Raw genomic sequence first — 19,705 nt, forward strand, 5'->3', positions numbered from 1 at the left:
CTGTATTCTGGCTGTGTCTCTCAGGAGGGATCTACATCTGGCTCCTGTCGGTCTGCACTTCTTTGCTTCATCCATCTTGTCTAATTGGGTGGCTGTATATGTATGGGCCACATGTGCGGCAGGCTCTGAATGGGTGTTCCTTCAGTCTCTGTTTTAATCTTTGCCTCTCCCTTCCCTGCCAAGGGTATTCTTTTTCCTCATTTAAAGAAGGAGTGAAGCATTCACATTTTGATCATCCGTCTTGAGTTTCGTTTGTTCTAGGGATCTAGGGTAATTCAAGCATTTGGGCTAATAGCCACTTATCAATGAGTGCATACCATCTATGTCTTTCTGTGATTGGGTTACAATGCTACAGTCTTAACAATTGTCTGTCTTGAAATTTCCTCTGCCAAATTAATTTGACTTCAGTGTCATTCACATTTTGATCATATGAGCAAATTATGTGGCATAAGTTGCCTCTAGTTAAGTTCTCAGTATAGTTAGTGATGCCGTGTGAAATTGCATGAACTCTACTGACAGCCACTCCACTGGTGATCTAGGCTTTTAAGTTCCCACTGCATATGCCATCAGGCTTTCCTCATAAATATTTTGCAGCTTTTCTACCCTGAAGCTCCAGATTCTCCTAAATTTCCCTATACATCAGGCCTAGAAACCATACAGCTAGTTTTAGTCATAGAAATGACCCTTTCCACTATGGATTTTCTGTATTGATACAGATTTTTTTCTCATCACTATGATCCAAATATCTGACACATATGACTTAAAGGAGGGATGGTTTATTTTAAGTATGAGTTCAGAAATTTTAGTTCAACCAGGAGAGGAGTTTGTGGCAGTGCAGTGCACTACAAATCATTATGGAAAGGATGCAGAGAGAAATAAATAGGAAATGTTCAGGGACAACATTATCTTAAAGATCCATCTCTGGTGACATATTAGGTCCCATTGTCCAAAGTTTACAGAATCCTCTGAAGCACGAAGACCAAACAGCCAAAACATGAGCTTGTAGACAAAATTTCAGATTCAAATCACAACAGTTGGAGAATATACTTTGTGAGATGGAAATTCTAGTAATGTTATTGGGAAAGCTGCGAGGCTTATAGTATGGGCCTTTTGTTCAGTGGAAGTCCACGTGACAAATATGTAACTATGGTATTAGTGGATAGCACCATCTCTGATGTAAAATAAGTTATTTGGAATTACTTTCCAGTCTTACATTTCCTTCTCATATTCTAATCCCTTTCTGTTTACTTGTTATTGTCTATTATTAACAGAAAAGCATTGAAATATCCCATTGTGATGCATGCTTGTCTGCTATCCTTATAAATCACATAGTTTGCTTGTGTTATTGAGTGTACATACATTTAATGTTGCTTTGTACCCTTGGTGAACTCAACCATGTGTATGCATATGTGTTTGTCCTACTGTTGGTCATCACTATGGTTATGCTGTTGACATTTTTTCTGTAGCATTTACTGTTTTAGTTCCATACAGTGTACCTTATTTAGCTCAGATGTCAAGACTTTCATTTCTAAGAATTTTATTTTAAGCTATGTCCTTATATCCAGTTCTTTAGATATCTGAGGTATAGTTATAATAATAAAATAATAATAACAGTACTATTATTTTTTAAAGAAAAATTTTATTGAAGTTCTGAAAACAACACCTACAAGACTGACTTTTTCATTAAACCGTAACCACATGATGAATTGCGTCTATCATGTTAATGTGCACAATACAAAAACCATGAAAACAAGTCACCATTCTTCAACAAATGAGCAAAGATAAAATGTCCAAAGAGCAACATGGATGACTTGCAGATGATGGACTCTTTAAGCACCATTTAAAAGAAAGCACCGATGGATGAGTGTTCACTGAAGTGAACCTTTAGCACTAAGAATCAGAGCAATTTTGTCACAGAGCTTTAGCATATAGTAGTAAAGTACATAGTGTCAAAGGTACAGAATCACCAGCATTCAAAAGCAGCTTTGTCAACTAGGCAATAAAACACTCTACAGCATGTCTCTCTGTTGTCCATTGCTGACAGACTGGTAGAAACTTTGAAATAAGAAAAAGAAAAAAGGATGGTCATCGAAGTACATCATTTGTACAAGAGCAGGACTAAGAACCAACGGTTTAGCGAGATCCAAGCGTGAGTGAGAGAGAACACACTCCTCACAGAGCTTTCCAATGGTACTCGGGAGGAGCGGCTTCATAATCATTGGTACTGAACAGAGTTGCAGAATTCTTCACCAGGTTCTTGAGGAAATCATGGAGATAGTTCAGTAATAAAGCAAGGCTTTTCTCATCTAGAGGTGTATAGGCCAACATCGCTCCAATTCGCACAAATAATTTCAGTAACTATGGTGCTCCATATACCTGGGACATGGGTGCATCCGGGTGATTGGCCAGAATTTCAGCATACTGTGGTCTCTCAAATTTGTAGAGAGACTGAGTGCCCAGCATTACATTGAAGTACTCCTTTATCCCTGCCACAACCTCATTAACAGCATACTCCTTATTTTCTGTATTTCCTTGAGATTTCTTATAATTTGCATAATCCTCCAAAATGAAATCCACACTCTTCTTGGCAGGAAGATAAAAAACTGCTGTTGTCTGGTGATCGAGTCCTAGTTATCCACAAGCCACAGTTTCAGCTCTTCAGGAATCTTCACTTTAACTTCAACTCTGTTCATGGATGTCTTCATTTTCAACAGCACAATTGTCCCCGGGCTTTCTTCTTCCTAGGAGGCTGAGGTGTGTCACTGGTTCTGCCACCATCTCTGTTTCCAGATGTTTCTGTTTTGTTTGTTTTTTGTTTTCACTTCAATATTTTTCTGTTGCAGACCATATGTCTTCTTCCCTGGAGCAGCCCCTCTCATATTGCCCCCTGCGTATTGTTCCTGATTGCGTTTTGAAGTTCTCGTTGTTTCTGCAAGTTGGTGTCCACGTATTTGAGTAATCTGCTTCCTGGCACTCATTCATCCCAATTTTTATTTCAACCACTGTAATGGATGAAATACTTCACTTGTTTGTCCCTTATGGCAACCTTGTACCTTTGCTTCATAAAGAAGAGGTCCATGAAGGCACAGCACTTGCTCACCCTCTTGAAATGTCAGCTTCAGGTCCTGCTTGGGAGCCATTTATAAGTCATTTGCCACCTCCTCCTCCTACCACCTCTGATTACCAACAATACTATTGTAATATCTTTCAGTTCTGGGTAGTTTGATCATTAGTTTATCATATGGGTGATAATTCTTCGAATGCCTGGTAACCTTTGATTTTATGCCAGGCATTGTGAATTTTTCCTTAGTGAATGTTGAATTCTTTGTACCTATAAATATTTATTGACTTTCTTTTTTCTGTCAGAATCAGTTGAGTTGCTCAGAAACAGTTTGATTCCTTTTGTGTCTGTCCTGCTTTTAAGATTTGTTTGCTAGGACAGAGCAGTTTTTAGTTTAGGACCAATTATTCTCCACTCCTGAGACATGACCCTCCAAGGACTCTACCCACTGTTTTATGAATTATGAGGAATTTCTGTCTGGCTGGTAAGAATCAGGTAGAAGGACTCTCAGGATCAGCACATTGCCATCGAAGCAGGATTTACTAGCTTAAAAGTGCCAGAAGTACAAGGAGCAAGGCAAAATAGCCTATGGAGAGAAACCTGAGTAGACCAGACAGAACTTTACAAGAATCCTGTCTCAGTAGAATTATACACAGTATGTTTAACTCTATCATAAAAGTGTTTGGACCACAAGAGATGCTGTCCACCAAGACAGCCCCTTAGACATTCAGCATCTAAGACTCTAACTGGAGACCAGTCATATCAGCATCCTCTCCTTGCACCAAGATGATTTCTGAGGTACCCAGAGGAAAAGTAAGTGTCCAGCATAAACCATCATTTTAAACCTTTTCTTTTTTAAAGAAAAGAATTTGAAACTTAGTGACATGAAAACTCCAAGTGGTGGTGCGCTGACATGCAATTTCCCATACCTATGATACAAAACGGTGAAGTATTCAATAGAAACTATACTTGAAAATTTGAATTTCAAATATGTCCCTGCTTACAGTCCGTAATAACACTCTTCCAACATGCTGGTAGCAGCAAGAAACTGTGGGCATGGAGTCATCCTTGGGCCCTGAGAGGAACAACTGATGCTTTTCAGTTCACTGTATAGCTAAGTTATGATGTTTGGTAGGTTGTCTGACCTCAAGGATTTTCAACTCATTATGCACTTTTGGTAAGTATCCACATTACAAACTATGTATATCACTATGGTATATCACTATGGTATATATACTGTGTATATATACTATTATTAGGATTGCACATATTTCTCTATTAGATGACCATAAAACATAAACTTCATATGCCAAATATTTCCTGCTTCAAATGTTCAACACTACTGTAGTAACTGCAAAGCAGATGGGCTTACTTAATAGTTATATACTAAAATGATTGTATTATGCATTTGCCAGCATGTATATAATGTACTTTGATTAAATTCCCCTGCTAATTGCCCTCCCTTCCTCTTGTGCCCTCTCACACTGGATTTATTCCTGTCCCGAATGTTTCCCCTTTAGTTCTCATAGCTTTTCATTTCTTAGATCACACAATTATTAGGCAAAGTTTTATGTTACAATATCAAATGCCAAACACTATCAACTTCTGTTCCCAAATTGCCAGTGGTCTCTGGTTCAAGCCTATTATAATATTAGTGGGAAAAAGTGGACAAGTTTGCTGTCAAGGCGAGGCATTGATGGCCCATGACTTACTATCCAATTTTTCATGATGATGACAACTTTTCCATGCTACTTGACAAGTTGATTTTGTGACCAAATGTTTCTGAAACCTTAGGAATGTGCAACTTTAGGTTTGAGAAAAAAGGATACATGACTTGTTAACTTTTTTGGTAAAGTATGAAGAGGAATTGTAAAAGGAAAGAGGAAAGAACCCGTCCTCTTGTCAGCCCGGATGTCACACTAATCTCACCTGAGAACATACAGAAAGAGTAGGGCATCGGCACTCAGCAACTCTAACTTTCAGGATTCTTATAGCTAATGACAGTTTTCAAGGGGCTTGAGGATGACTGCTCAGATTCTTGGAGTAACCACTAGCCTTTCCCTTTCAAGGGACTTGGCTAGTTGTAGCTGTTGTAAAATCCTTTGTCCTGCGTTCTTTTGGTGGAAGTTCTTCTGACTTTGTAATGCATGTCGTCATTTTATCCTAGATAAATACACATGTGCATATCCTTTTCATCCCAGGTTAGCCTCTGGAGGACACCTGGCATGGACACTTGCTTCCTTTCAAGGAAAAGAACAGCAATATTATTCTCGTCTATAATTTTGAGATTTAGGAAGCAACAGGAATACCTATGGTCATAGAATTTTGTCTTGTCTACTTAGACTTTCTGTATTTTGGCTTCCTTAAATTTAGAATTGGAATCATTGTACAGCCCATATTGTGAACAGTTATAAGGAAGTTATAAGGATAAAGTTATTGTTTTTATGATCTTGGTTTTTTCCATTCCTTTCTACTTGCCTTGACACTCCCATTTTTCTCAAGACTGGCACAAAGTTTTGTTCTCTTCAATGATCTTTCATGGGAATTCAGTGTTAGGTGGCAGCCTCATTACCAGGGACTCAACTCCTCCAAAGTACTGGAATTCTAGACCAGCTGTTGGAAAAATCTTCCGTCTTGTTCCCCTCAGTGCTGATGGATGATGGCTGCCTTACATGAGTGTGAGTCTTTAAGATTTATTATTTTTCCCTTTTGGAAATCAAACCTTATGCACACTGGGCAAACACCGTGCATTGACGGTTTCTGCAGTTTGACACCTGTTCTTTTGTACTTGTTCCTGGAGAGAAGATCTGCTGTTTCTGGAAGATCAACCACTAGTGGTCATCAGGCTGCTACCCCAAGCACAGCAATTTATACTGGAGAATATTGGTTTGGGGAGGGATTGGAAAGACTTGTGGAACTCAATCTACTCATCGCAGCTTTCATAGAGCCTGGGGCAGATATTTGGTCACAACATGATTGTTTGATGAAATTTTCACTGAATAAACAACTTGGCACTTAGGCTCCCCTGGGTTATTTATTTATTTCTCCAAATGAGCCAAAGGTTAAAGATCCATCCATTAGACTGGGACACACACGGATTCATTTGTTCAACACAGAAGGCAGGATAAGGGTTTGCATAAGGGTTAATGTATGGGTTTTCTTATTACAATCTCTTGCTTTTAATCAGAGTTCTAGTCACACTGTGGACCTCAAACGCTTCTATCTCTAGAGTTGGGATACATATAAGGCCTCTCTCCTTTGGTGGTGTGAGAGGTTAATAAGTGCACACATCACATGTGGAGTGGTTAGCACAATGCCCAGCATACAGAAAATGCTCTCTAACTGTAGCTGGTACTTGTCCAGCGAACACTTCGCAATTGAGTGTCAACATGGCTAATAAAGTGGGCACTGTACTAGGAAATATGGAGCTGAGCACACAGTCTCACAGTTCTGACAGCTTTTTGTGGGAATCTATGAAGAAGATGGCAATGAGATGTGTTACATGGAGGCTGTACCACAGCTGTGCCGAGGACAGTGGGAGAGTACGGAAGGGACTTCTCATTCAAATGAGAAGGCTCTCGAATTAACAAAAGTATTGAAATTCCCCTTGAATCACTTACATTAATGGAAATGATCCATATGGCAGATGATTACCTATAAATTCTATCCATTTCTTTAAAATGTACAATTTAGCCCAACTGAGTATTGTAAGATTAAGAAAAAAAAGGCCCTACATTTCAAACACACTGACCTTGACACTACCAATCAAGCAGAGTTTTCAGGGCCACCTAGGAAAAAAAAGTTCATGTACATTTTTCCTATAGGGGAAACTGTATGAATTCCAGTGTGAACAAATAAGTATTTGGTAAATATCAAAGTTAATGGAAATATTAACTGCCCCGGGGGACTTGGAGAATGCTTCACAGGAAGATTCTATTTGAACTTTATATTGATTGTATCTGAACTGAATATTAGGGTTTGAGTTGGAACTCATCAGATGGGAAAGGACACTGAAGTCAAGGGAACAAGCATGCAGACTCCTAGAGATCCCAGAACATCAGATGTCTTGAGGAATTATAAATAATTCAACCTGACTTCGGGTTAGGGATTGCAGAAGGAAGTAATGAACAATGTTTAGACGTGGAGTCTGAGGGATAGGTCTCACAGGGTCTCCCTTATGAGGCTTTAAATGGATCTGGAGATGATGGGGAAGGTTGGAAGAAAGGGAGAGCCTTGAATGCAGTCACACTTTGGAAGTACTGCTCTGGTTGATAATGGATCAAAACTGAAAGGTGAGGCAGTGAATAGCCAAGTGAAGGAGAGATGAACTCTAGAGGAGTGCTCTGGAGGTGGGCATTTGTTGGTTTGATGCCACAATCAATAAAATGATTCCCTTCTGTTTTAAGATGCTGTGTATCACATCTTAACTTACCTGGTACATTACAAACCTTGCTCCCACTGTCCTGTGGAAGTCCAGTTAGAGCAGGTAGGAATTTCCACAGAGTTGTTTCCAAATCCTTCCTTCATCATTGGTAAATTCTGGATTTTGACTACCTAACCTTTACCAGTACCACTCTACCCATATACTGCCCTCCATACCCCTCATGTTTCTTCATGACCCATTTTATTTACCTTTTGATTCCTAATGTTATAGGTCCTCTGGTTTGTTTTCACAGAGCCCCAGTATTTATATATCTAGCAGAGTCTCATTGTCTTGTTTTTCTTTATATGAGAGCCTATCTTTTTTTTCTTTTTTTTTATTAACTTGAGTATTTCTTATATACATTTTGAGTGTTATTCCCTTTCCCGGTTTCCGGGCAAACATCCCCCTCCCTCCTCCTCTTCCTTATGGGTGTTCCCCTCCCCACCCTCCCCCCATTGCCGCCCTCCCCCCAACAGTCTAGTTCACTGGGGGTTCAGTCTTAGCAGGACCCAGGGCTTCCCCTTCCACTGGTGCTCTTACTAGGATATTCATTGCTACCTATGAGGTCAGAGTCCAGGGTCAGTCCATGTATAGTCTTTAGGTAGTGGCTTAGTCCCTGGAAGCTCTGGTTGCTTGGCATTGTTGTACATATGGGGTCTCGAGCCCCTTCAAGCTCTTCCAGTTCTTTCTCTGATTCTTTCAACGGGGGTCCTATTCTATGAGAGCCTATCTTAAAGGATGAGGCAGACAGCCTGTCTATCCCTTTATTTAGCTTTCCTAGTAATTCTAAATGTACCATTGACCTCTCCACAATTGTTAACTTTATCAAATACAAAGCTTTACAGCAGTGGTTTTCAATATGTTGATCATAACCCCTTGGGGATTGCATGTTAGATATCCTGCATATCAGATATTCACATAATGATTCATAACCACAGCAAAAGTACAGCTATGAAGTAGCAGTGAAAATAATTTTATGCTATGGGTCACCACAACATGAAGAACTGCATTAGAAAGGGTCACAGCATTAGGAAAATTGAGAACCAGTGCTCTACGGGAACTGTTTTATAAACAAGCCCTTGTATGGATAAAGTCAGGGGTGTATAAGATACCGGTGTCCCATTGCTCCCGAAGGAATCTGCACTCCTTCTGGGTCTCACTGCTCATACTTCATTTATGCAAATGAAGTTCAGAACATAGTGACAGATTAGTTTATTGCCATATGGCCATGCCTTAACTCCTACTCCAGCACATTGGCAGGGATTTGTTCCTTTGTTATTTGTGACATAGCCCTTTCTGACTTAGTCTTCAAGCATCACAAGAAAAGCTAGAGCTTTCCAAGGCCTAGCTTGTTTAAGAGAAAGCAGCAAAGCCTTTCTCTTTATGAGTTTTCCAAGGATACCTGTGTGTGGTAGTTTGAATGAGATTATCCCCTGTAAGTCTTAGGCATATGAATATTGGTCTGCCATTGGTGGCTGTTTGGGAAGGATTGGGAGGCATGGCTTTGCTGGAGGAAGTGCATCACTGTGGGTGTGCTTTGAGTTTTCCCAGGGATGTTTTGAGTCAGCTCCTTTGGCTTCCTGTTTGTGGTTCACTGCTGCTTCAGTTGCCTGCTGCTTAGTACCCCAACTCTACCACCACAGACCCTAACTCCCTGGAACTATAAACCCAAGATACACCTTTCCTTCTATAAATTGCCTTGGTCATACTGTTTAATCACCACAAGAGAAGAAGAAACTAAGGCATAAGGCCACAATTTTGCTCTTTTCCTGTGGCCTAATCTTTCCTTACTAGTTTTCTAGCCTCTAGCTCTACAAGTAAAACATCAAGTTAAACTAAACATGATTTTGAGACATCATGAAAAGTAGAAAGCATAGATTCTTATTCTTTGGCCTGACTGGACAGGAAGGTTAAAACACATGCAAGGTTACAAGAAAGGCAAGCTCATTGTATGAAAGAGGTTGACGTTGGGTAGAGATGAGGCACAGGTGTAGAGATTAGATAGCTTCAGAGGTGGCTAGCAGCAGACTCCAGAACCAGCTTGACACAGGGTTCCATCCCAGTGACACCTCACAGACAAGAGAATTTGGCACTTTCATGATACTGCTGAGACACAAGTTGCTCAGGGTTGAAGCAATGAAATAACAGGTGTTTTGGAACTCAATTTACTCTCAATTACCAGTAGCTAGAAAGGTCCCTTGGTGGGAAGGCTGGAAGAGATAAAGAGGGTCGAATCCAGTGGTATGGGAAGAAAGGAGGGGATGGAATGTTGGCAGGGATGAGGGCTGGAGCCAAAGGGTCAAGAAGTCAAGGCATGGCAGGTGATCAAGGAGGGTGCCAGTGTGGCAACAGAATAGGTTTAACTAAGAGTCTTGGCACATGATGAGAGGACATGTAAGACAGAGTAGAGAAGGCTTAGAATTTTTCGTGAGAAAAGCTTCAGATTATAGTCATCAGAGTATATCATGTTTGAACTGAATGGACCCAGGAGATACCTAGTGCCAGAGACCAAAGTGAGCTTTGTGTCACTCATATTTGCTGCCAAGTTAAATAGATTTGGCTTTGGCTATTCCTGGGCTTAGCAATGCTAAATACATTTCTTAGAATTTCCTTTCAAAAAGCTAATATCTACACTGAATAGTCAAGAAGGAAATAAGATTATGGTGTTTTGAAATTTTATTTGCTCTCAGTGTACAGCTATATCTTAGGTAAGACCATTAAGATCTCATGTATTATCCAGAGAAACAAGACCCAAACAGTCCCATTGTCCGGTGGCCAAAAAAGCTAGTATGAGGCTCCCTGGCCAGCTCTTATCTGGTTATTATTATGTATTTGAAAGTAGTACCCACTCTTAGAGGTCTCCAGAGATTTCATCTAAGACTCTGTTCCTTATTACTTTAGATTTCTCTGGCTTCATCAGCAAAGTATGCCATTCTAAGACCTCAGACAAAAGCAGCATAGAGTCCCCACATTCTGGATGCTGGAAATCTGAGACGAAGGGCTCAGGAGTGGTATATCCTAAGGACTGTGAAGAATCTGCTATGGCCCTCTCCTTGACTTATATTATTGTCACCTTTCCTCTGTGAGCAGCTGTGTTCCAAATTCTCCCCTTGATAAGGACATTAGCCACAGGCTTATGGATCATTCTAAAAACTTCACTGTAATATGGTTACCTTTATATAGATCATATCTGCAAATAAAATCACATTCCAAAATGAGAATAAGGGATTCAGCATATGAAATTAAGGCAATACAATTCAGTCTAGGAAACTCTTCAATATTTTATTCCTTATTGAGGGCCAAGAGAATGTTTCCAGAGGAGTGGCTAGCATCTTATTAGATGGTTACCATGGTGCCCTGTGTAGGCAGGTGTGCTTCCCCTATGCTATAAATGGTGGGAACTTGTTCTGGCTTCGAGTGTATGGTATACATTGTGCATGCATGCATGTGTGCACAAACTGTCTCTGTGTGTCTCTGTGTCTGTGCCTGTGTCTGTGTCTGTGTCTGTCTGTCTGTCTGTCTTTCTCCTCCTCCCTCCCTATCTAACTTTCTCTCTCTCTCTCTCTGTCTCTCTCTCTGTCTCTGTCTCTGTCTCTGTCTCTCTCTCTCTGTCTCTCTCTCTCTCTCTCTCTCTCTCTCTCTCTCTCTCTCTCTCTCTCTCACAGGGCTTAGGTAGTAAAGTCCTTGGCTCATAGCTTCCACTCTTGACATTCAATGTGTGCTTTCTCAGTAGCTATTTTCACAGTGATTACAGATTCATGAGATAATTTCAGCCTTTCTATCGATCAATGCAGTGCTGGCATGCACTCACTATGCACATGCATACGCACATTCATCATGGAATTGAAGCACAGCAGGGAATGTTGGTCCTGTTTGATTTGCAGAAGTTCTGTATTTTATGGAGGTTGTTGACCACAACCTTAGACTCTTGTCCTTCAGGTAAATGTCCTTAACTGTCCTGTCCACTGTAGAATACCGAGTTCTGCGAAGCATTACTTCCCATACCTATGTCTTCCCAGTACATCTGGCCTTTCCTGACTTCATCCCTGTTGTTTCTTCACTTCACTCTGTCTAGCGTCTCCTTTTTCTCTAGCGTGGCTCTTGCTGGGGTTCAGTCCTTTGTTAGTCCTCCCTTTCTTTTATTACCTTTATTTCCCTGCCCTGGGATTAATTTTATGTTGGCCTAAAGCGTGCCTAGTCCAGAAGACAGAGGGACTTGTCAGAGCAGCAGTCAGGACTGTCTACATCTTTTGTACATTCGATAGCCAGGGGTCACCAGGTTGGCTGTTCCTTGGCTAGCAGACACCTTTGCTTGAACCTGGAAGAACAAGTGTGAGTTGTGGCAGTGTGGAGGCTCCTGCTGTGGCTCTTGGCTTACTCAACGCTCTCTTAACTTTTATGACTGTTACTTAAAAGTTCACTAAAGCATTGGCTCCCTGCCTCATCTTTGTGTGTCCTTCTGATAACCCCAGCTTCAAACACCAGTTCTGGTTCGATATCCACTTTCCATCTCTACTCTTACTGCTTTGGTGCTGCCTTTGATCTTCCTCTCTTGGTCATATTTATCCTGCTCTTACCCAGATGTCCCACGGCTTGTTATATATATTTTCTCTCTCTGCAGCCATTTCAGTGGAGTAGATCAGGCGTGGCTCACGCACTGCTCCAGCTTTATTGAATGCTTCATGTCTTTTCAGCAGGAACTCCCATAAAGTGGAGTATTCGATTTCACCTCTGTCATTGGTATACGTAGTGTATTCTACCTGGAATAGCCTTTCTATTTCCCCTCCTCCTCCCAGTTTTCTAACGAACCATTGCCTCGCTCTGCTTGATCATTTTGTACGGGTGGCTGTGTCCAGCCAGGTGAGTTAGTCCTTGTCAGTATGTCTGCCTCACTCATTGATCACCTGTTCATTTGCCTCTTGCTCTCCTAGGGTAGGGATTCAGGGCTAGGCATTAAGCATCCTGAGCCTAGTATATAGTTGCCACTTTGTAGATCCTGCTGGAACTGACGAAATGCATGACAGACTCTCTTTTGAGTGCTACTTTTTTCTAACCATGGTAATGTTTGGTTTGGAGATGATTATCTAAAGCACGATAGGCTGGGCTGTATCTTTGCTTGAAAGCATACATTATTAGCATCATCACGGGCAGTGCAGTGTGAAAAGCACCACTGAGCTAGCTGACCAACTGAATTGTTGTCTTCTCTTTCTATCTGGAACACTTTATATAGCTCTGATCTCAGCTCTTATCCCTGTCAGCCCTACTTTTCTGAGTCCCACCCTTTTTCTGACCAGACCTTGAATTATTCCTAGATTCTTCTTGCCTTCCATGGGGTCTGGAATCAAATAGGTGCTTAATCATATTTTTACATGATTTAATTTCCAAAGATTCAGAGGGAGAGGAGAAGCAGTACTCCCCATATCTGAAGAAATGAAGAAGACAGAGATGTTCTGGGAATTTGCACAGTCATTCTCCTGACATCATGTGTCTACATCATTAGCACCAGTAGCTGGAGGTTACACTTGTGGATCCACTCATAAAATAGGATGGTGCCTTCATTAACAGTTTGTGTGTGTGTGTGTGTGTGTGTGTGTGTGTGTGTGTTTGTATGTATGTGTGTGTTGGGTATCAGGTCCCAGGATGTTGGATATTTTGAGTTGAATGGGTTGGGAGGGGCAGGAAACATAACTTTGAGTGAAAGGAGATTAGATAGTTAAAAGCTGCCATAGATGTTTAATCTCCCCTCACCAATGATACAGAAACATTTTTTTTCTCAGCTGGATTTCATAGATATCTAGAATATTTTAGGAGTGAGAAAAGCCAGAAGAAAGATCAAGGGCTCAGTTGTCAAGCTGTCTGGGCTCAAAAGCAATCCCAAGAGAAATAAGACTCACCTGCGACTTGCCTCCTACGTTAAGGTCCATTATTTAGTGGCTTAACTTCCGTGGTTGCATAGATTTATAATTACCTCACTGCCTGGCTTTGAGATAGTTCTGGCATAGAGGTAGACTTTGATGAAAGGGAGATTTCTCCCTGTCTAATGCAGACATCACAGTTGATATAGGAAATAAAGAAACATTAACCTTTGGGGAAAATTTAAATCCACTGGTTGCTGAGCCGGATAACTAAAAGATCACAGGTCTTTGAACTAGGCTGTCAAGAACAGCTGAGCTAATCACACTTAGGTCTTCAAACTGATGCCAAGCTCAACCTGGCCTCCTAGGCACGCTTCATAGGAAATAATCACCTTGACTACCCAAGGAAGGCTGAACAAATATGATTTATCCAGGAAGTCCATGGGCGCTGGGATAGAGTGTATATAGGAAGGTGAAACATGGCTTTGGCTTCACCAAGGCAGCTTTTGTTGTTCGTCTTGAATTTGTATGTGCTCCGTGGATGTGGTCCTGTGTGAGTGCATATACCCCTACCCCTGAGTATGAACTGGAAGCAGAGGAAAATGTTGCATGCCTTGATCTGTTACTTTTCCATTATTATCTTGAGACAGGGTCTCCTAATGACCTGGAGGGAGGCTGGATGCCAATACGCCCTAGTAATTTTCATCCCTAGCAGACATCTGTCCCTGGTAGTGTTGGAGTGTTTAAGTATGCACACATCCATGCTAGGTTTTTACAGGAGTTCTAGGTGATTTGAGTTAAAGTCTTAATTTATGTTATTATTTACTGAGGTATCTTCCCCTCTGTTTGGCCATGTCTTTCAAAGCTGGAGAGGACTGGAGGATGTATTATGGTTCATGCCATCTCTGGCTGACTTTTCTCCTTTGAATATCTCTGCCTAAGTATAACGACAAATTGGAAGCATATTCTACCTATATTTCTTCTGCATTTTTCTGTATCCTTCCAATTCTTTCTTCTCTGATGTAGTTAAATTGAGGGAAAAAAACCCTTGGATTCATGAATAGATGCAAAGTGATATGACTTTAAGCATGAAATTACATAAAATCAAGACAATGACTTGGCAGTGCAAATAAAGAAATTTGAGTGAGTCCTCTTTCCTATAGAGAAGCCCAATCAAAAATAAATGATTCTTTTCTGCCTGCAGGAACCTTGTGCCAGAGGAAGGGTGGTAAATAGCTTCCTCTTCAAGTATTATGGAGGCAAACAGATAAAATTATCCATGTTTAATAAAGTTAATGGCATCCAGTAGGCATTGTAATCCACAGTGTGTTTATGTATTCATTAGGACAGTAGTTAACATGGAGCATTCTGATGTATCCCTCTTATATTTTAGGCTTGAGATTAGGCTGCTGGCCAACAAGCCTTAGCAGGTCTTTTCCTCTGTGAATATCTGTTCACCTTAGAGTGTTGGGGTATTAAAGCATGTGAACACCCATGCCACACTTTGACGTGGGTTCTGGGCACTTGAATTAAACGTCCTCTTACCTGTACAGCAAGTGTTCTTATCACTGAGCCATCTCCACATCCGCCAGTCAGAGAGGGTGTTTGTTTCCCAGAAAGCGATTTCACACAGTTTTGAAAACTTGTTGTATGGCTGGCAGGAGACACTGGAGCTGAGGCAATAATGATAGGCAGCACCACACCTTGATCAGGACCGATTATCATTCTGTTGACTTTTATTTAAACTAAGCTTAAGTTAGGGCCCCGAGGATCGACTTTGTTCCTCTTTCACATGTTCTTGCATGGAGTAAATCTTCCTCTGCCTTTCACTTACTCGCTTCCATCATTGGCCTGCTGAGGATGGGTAGCCTGTCCTGTGATATAAGGACTGCCAGAGCCTATGCTCTGACCACTGGTAATAGTCACTCCAAGCTAGTGAGACAGGAGATAGAAACTGGCAGTTTTAGGGCAGAGACTCTGAACTTGAATGGTTCTAATTCTGGTTCTTGACCCAAAGCTGGATATGTCCTTGTATCTTGTACTTATCTTAGCTAAGAATTCAGTTGGAAGCTCTGATTCCTGACATTTACTTATTTCCCTCTCCCTCTCCCTTCCTCCCCACCCCCTGCTATTTTTAAGTGTCTTTGCCTAGACACTGCATGTGACCAGAATGGGAGCATGTGAACCCTATAGGCAGGCGGACTAGACTGACTAACTCTTCTCTTCATGCACCAACCCACTTTCTCACTTTCTACCATAAGTCCTATAAAAGTCCCTAAACTAACAGCTTGGCAGTATCCCATTTTTTTTTGGTGGGGAGGGGTCCTCTCCTAATGTGTAAGAGCGTTGCTTTCTTTATTTCTCTTAAGCCCTTACCTATAATCCTGCAATGGAATGGTCTTCATTCTTTGGGTTTTGAGAACAAATGACCTAAAAAGCACTGTTCAAGGTTGACTTGGTGGCCATAATCTGTCTAGTATTCTAGCACTCTAAGTGATGCTCACCTGAGGCAAGAAAGAAAGCCCTGGTCATCTTAGAGACTCCAGTTTTCCTTGAGCACCAAAGACCAGGGCTTTTTATTTGTCACATGGCATGGGCTTTTTGGGTCATCAATGTAGTACAAGCTTTTAAACCTATGAATAGTGAGAGCTTTTTCTTGCATGTTATATCTGTTCTACATTACAACTTCATGTATTTTACATACATTCATAGGCTGTTCTACATACAACTTGATGCATTATAAATCTCTATCCAGGGGTGTGTGCATTTGTAGTGTAACAGATCATCTTCCGACACTCTGGAGGGCCTCTGTACCCACAACAGTGGTGGCATCAAGCTAACTAGTGGTATAATGAGCCATTGTTTATCTTCCAATGTATGTCCCTTTGACATATATGTGAGCTTGGGCTGGTCACTACTTCAGTTTCTATGGATGATAAATTGGAGTAGAGGTTATTAATCAGTAATCATGTAAAAATATTTTGAACATTGACTTGTCAAGGAGTTATGATAATTACTAGATGAGATGATGCATTAATAAATCTAGATGAGCCCAAATATTTTCTTTCAAATAGTAAATACCATGATTCAGTGAGTACTATGGCTTGACACTGCAGTGAAACCATGTAGTTTTAGAAATTAAGGTCTATAGCTAGTTTCACAATACATGCAATCATTATTTTCTAATGTTTCTAGCCTCTGGGAGTAAGTCTAGCGTTAATATAGAAATACTGAGAAATTATATTGTTAAGTGGCCCTTTTAGCTCTGCTCATGCATGGAAGTGAGGAAATAAGTATCTTTCAGATACAGGTGTAGTCAGGCTTGCTGCCAGCCTATCTGGTGGCCTTTCATCCTGAAGCTTTCAGTGACTCACTAAGAGTCTTGATTAGGAACATGACTGGGAGCCTTGCTTTAGAACAGTTCACTTGATAACTTATGCATGCATTGCAAAGTTTGGAGGGTGAATATGCTAATGGACTCATGCTGAGAATGAGTAAAGAGGGAACATGTTGCTCATTAACCATAATAAAACCATAAGGAGACTCAGTCACCTTCCTGCTCCTTTGCAATCACAGAAGGTAGATGCTGGGAGGTCCCCCAGCTTTACTTTTCTCCCATTAATTAATTTATTTATCCTCTTTACTTCCTGGTCACAGCACCCCTCTTCTCCCTGCCCCTACCACAGCCAATACCTCCCTGCCCCTCCTGCCCAAAACCAGGTCTTTCCATTTAATATGATGTTTGCTTGAGGTTGTAAACTATAGGATCAAACCTCTAATTGCCTCATCAGCATATATAAAAACCATTTCCCCTCTTAGATTCAGGCTCAGCTGTCACAAGTTGAGTCCCTACTCTATGCCTGAGCCAGGCCTTGCTATGCTGTGTTCTCTATTCCTTTCTCTAGTCCTTGGCTTCTCTGTGTGTTGACCTTCAGCCCTGCACAGATGGGACTTGGAGTCCCATCAACATCACAGCAGCTCTTGACACTAGGAAACATGGTACTAAACGAGGCAGCCAAAACATCATGGCTTTAGCTATAATATCACATCAGAGAAACTTGTAAAAATCACTTCTGCTTTCACCTCAGAATCTATATTGTAAAATAAGAGATTTAAAACGGAGTTTTTTGAGCCACCATGTCCCAATTTGATGCTCAATGTTTCATGGCTTGGAATATCTGAGAAGCTCCTGGATGGGCTCCCAGTTAGCCTGGGAGAAATGGCAAAGTTGCCAAGCACAGAAAAGAAGCATTGAAACTCGTCTGCCAGCCAGCAGAGTCTGTCCCTCTGTGGCTGTGTATTTTATGCTTGTACACTGAAAAGTAAGTCTACAACGCAGAGACTAGGAGAAGCACAAACACTGATGGGAACCGAGATGCTAGATCCAGAGTCAGACAATGGTAATTAGCTCAAAGCAGGATGCCAATTTCCAAGCAAAATCAGCAGAAAACAACAACAATCAGATCATCTGTCACTATAACAATAAGCATCCAAGTTAAGCTTCATCTTCTGGGGGAGTAGGTGATGTCCAGAAGTGGTTCAAGCAGAAGCCACTATGCTCTCTGTGCTTCAGGAAGCATTTCTAAATGTATGTGGAAATCATACATTTGTTCTCCCGTCCTCCTTTGTGGGAAGGATGTCTTCAAGGAAGCCCAGGGCTGATGGCCAAAAGGATATAGTGAAAGCTTCCTGAAATGTTTTTTACTTCAATGAGGGGTGTGTGTGTGTGTGTGTGTGTGTGTGTGTGTGTGTGTGTGTAAATTCTAAGAAGTCCTTCTGCTTTTCTATGGAAACACATGTGGGAGGAATAGAAGTAGGCAGTTGCTGAAGACTGCAGAGGTTCACAGGTACTGCTCGATCAAAATGAGCAGCTTGAGAGGAGGCTCATCCTCCTCCAAGAGGCTCCAGAGGGACTGGTGCAAATTCAACTCATTTGCAAGTTCTCCATATGGATGGGTTGTCCACAAAGAGTAATCATCTAACCGTGGGCTTCAAGATTCCCTTTGACTTTCATTTGACTTCTACCTGACTGTGTTCATTCATGGAGGTTTAGTCACTGGGTGACGAAAACTGCCTTCCTGTCTTCAATTCCACATTCTTCTGAGAAATCAAAGTTCCTGGAGAAAAAAATATTGTGTCCCTTTTGCTTACAGATGACTATCCAGTGATTTTTAAACATACCCAGCATGTAATAGGCCAAGGATTGATATAGTAAAATAAATAGAAATTTCAAACAACTTTTGAAGAGTTTGAGGTACAGTACCTATTTATTGCAGCGTGATGGGTGGGAGAGGTAAGAAGGTTGGTCATTCCTGAAGTGCATTAGATTTTCTGGAGTGGTGTATTCAGTTAAGAGCTAAAGAACTTTTTAAAACAGAGTAAGTTCCCAGGTAAGGACAGCAGGTATCTACAGAATAGTACTGGGGCACTGGGCTTTTGAAGAGCACTCAGGCAGACATGAGAGATACTTTAGGACTGATTTGTCGTTAGCTTTATGAGTCATTGTGAAGCTCCTCTAAGTATGTATACACAGGGACTGCTAGATGGACCATCAGATAACCATATCTCCCTTTGACATGAGTGAGAGCTTCCTGGACGTAGCATCTTAAGATCACGAGTCATCTCTTATGGGTGTCCTTGGAGTCCCTCTTTGGAGATGTAAAAGGAGAATGTGGATACCAGGGGGAAAAATGGAGCTAGAGTGGAGATTGCAAACTTAGTTCCCTATACACTGGTCCTGTGGGCTGTTGCTTGGTTACCCAATGCTCTGGGGGTGTCCTGAAGGTGGACTAGATTTATTTAAGTCAGATTTTTCATATTTTTTTCCTAAACACAGAAACAGTTACCTTCCAAGTCCTTTGCTCCATACCACAGTTAACCTTCTGGCTGTATATTGTAGTATTTTATGTTGGTCTCTAGAATGTGGTGGCTGGTGAGGTCTTTGACATAATTTCTAGAATTGATTCTTGGCATTCTGTACATCTAGGGGTTAATTTAAAAAATCTCACAAAATCCATTTCTTAGGAAATTGCACTTACCTTCTTATAGTGAAACGCCTGCAAGAAGGTTGGTGGCGTTTACTGTTTCTAAGATGCTCACTGTAAAAGTTCACCTTGGACTGTGGACTCTGAGCCAAGATTACAGGGCTAATCACGCTTGGAACATTGTTGATGAGGATACGTGGGCCAGAGGCTACATTTAGGGCGTGAAGTTCACGAAGCCTGGAAGCACAGGGTTTTTTGTTTTTTGTTTTTTTATTCAAGTGTTGGCTCTGCCTTTCTTAGCTGTGGTCCTGGAATACTGAAGAAAGGTTTTACACAGTAGGCAATGAGTAAATTATTAAAATATTATAAAGAATGCCTTTTC

At 41.1% G+C, this 19,705-nt stretch overlaps 1 pseudogene; it reads right to left on the reverse strand.

Moving 5' to 3' along the window:
* Positions 1-2,172: 2,172 nt before the first annotated feature.
* Morf4l1-ps9 (mortality factor 4 like 1, pseudogene 9) lies at positions 2,173-2,978 on the reverse strand (annotated as a pseudogene).
* Between the last annotated feature and the right edge of the window lie 16,727 nt (positions 2,979-19,705).

This window comes from Rattus norvegicus, chromosome 6, assembly GCF_021556685.1.
Source record: "Rattus norvegicus strain SHRSP/BbbUtx chromosome 6, alternate assembly SHRSP_T2T, whole genome shotgun sequence".
Classification (NCBI taxonomy): domain Eukaryota; kingdom Metazoa; phylum Chordata; class Mammalia; order Rodentia; family Muridae; genus Rattus; species Rattus norvegicus.